The sequence below is a fragment of the Lolium perenne genome, chromosome 6, assembly GCF_019359855.2.
Source record: "Lolium perenne isolate Kyuss_39 chromosome 6, Kyuss_2.0, whole genome shotgun sequence".
Taxonomy (NCBI): Eukaryota; Viridiplantae; Streptophyta; class Magnoliopsida; order Poales; family Poaceae; genus Lolium; species Lolium perenne.
The window spans coordinates 181,966,265-181,968,227 of record NC_067249.2 but is presented as its reverse complement, the minus strand read 5'-3'; positions in this window follow the sequence as shown (position 1 = coordinate 181,968,227).

Sequence of the window (1,963 nt, the reverse complement as noted above, 5' to 3'; positions counted from 1 at the left end):
CGGCTTACCATGCTTCACGAGGAGAGTCCGAAAAACTCGAGTCCCCTCGGGATTCAAGTTACCCGATAATTTCAAGAAGTTCGACGGCCTCCAAGATCCAGGAGGATTGGCTAGTCGACTATCCTGGAGACGGTGAAGGCGACGGGGAGGAACCAGGGCAACAGCTATGCAAAGCATCCAGGTGCATTTGAGTGGAGCCGCACGATCTTGGATAAAGAAACTCACTCCAGGATCCATCGACAGCTGGGAAAGTTTCGAGGACGTGTTCGTCAAGAACTTCAGATCCACGTGCAAAAAACCCGCGTCGTTAGAAGAGTTGAGAGCATGTCGACAAAAGCCGGATGAGCCAATGAGAAAGTACATCCAAAGGTGGAATATCATCAAAAACTCGGCAGAAAATATATCTGATGAGAGAGCAATAGATGCGTTTGTCGCAGGAGTCAGGCGTGGAGATTTTGTCGAGGACTTGGGAAGGACCAATCCAAAGACAGTATCCGCGTTAATGGAGATAGCAAATAAATGGGCAGATGGAGAAGACGCTGTCCATAACAAACGGCACAGGTCGCCAGAGGAGGACCGTGGTCGAAACTATCAACCGAGGCGAAGATTTCCTCGGCAGTACCAGAACTATGACGCTCCAGGACAAATTTCGGCAGGTTTTCGGACAAATACAGGAGGAAGCAACAGAGATGATTACCAGAGAAGCAATGAACAACGAGGTGATAACAGGGATGATTCACGCAATAGGCAAAATAGCGGGCCTAGGTTCCCAAGGCCTTTCGTATCCCCTGAAGAGATGATGAATGGACCGTGCCAGATGCACTTTTTCCTCGACAGCAACGGTAAAAGACAGTCAGGGCACTTGCAGAAAGACTGTCGAAATTTTCAGGCAATGTTGCGGTATGCAGAGAACGCTAACGCGCGGGCAGCACAGAGAAATCCTCGAGAACCCAGAAGCGAGATTCACTTGCCGCCTCCTCCCGCGATTACAGAGGACAATCGGCATCAGCTCAGAATAGCGGCAGCACCTCCACCACCACCTTATGTTGATCCTAACTCCAACGGAGCAGTGTCGATGATTCAAAAAGGAAGGCCATCCAATAGAGCTCAGAAAGTAATCTCACGACAGGTGTTTATGGCAGAGAAAATGCCTCCACCAACAGTTGAGTACCTTAATTGGTCAGGACAAGATATCGGCTTCACAATAGCAGATCATCCGCAGCAAGTTCCTCGACCAGGGCAGTCAGCATTTATCCTGCTAGCAGTTATCGCGGGATTTGATGTCTCTCGAGTGTTCATAGACGGCGGCAGCAGCTTAAACCTTATGTATGCAGATACATTGAGGAAGATGAACATATCCCTAGCAAACTTGAAACCAACAGACACAAGGTTCCACGGCATCACACCGGAGAAACCAAGTTATCCTTTGGGGAAGATCAATCTCGACGTTCAATTTGGGACCCGAGAAAATTATAGAATCGATAGGCTCGAATTTGAAGTCGTGGATTTTCCGTCGCAATACCACGCTCTGTTGGGACGACCAGCATATGCTAGATTTATGGCGGTGCCACACTATACATACCTGTTGTGGAGGATGCCCGGACCAAAGGGACCAATCACAGTCAAAGGAAGCTTTGCCTTAGCCGATAAGTGCGACAAGGATTTTCACCGGCTGTCAGAAACTTTCGGGATGCAAGCTGAGTACTTAGCGTCAAAAAGCATGACTGATTACGACGTACTGCCAGACGTTGGAAGGCCAAACAAAGAATCAACTTTCAGTACCGAGAAAAATTCAAAAGAAGTGCAGATTCACCCGACAGACCGAAAAAGACGACATCTATCGCAAACGACATGGATATCGCATAGGAAAGCGCGCTCGTCAAGTTCCTCCGTGAGAACTGGAAAATCTTCGCATGGTGTCCAGCTGACATGCCAGGAGTACCCAGGGAACTTGCCGAGCACC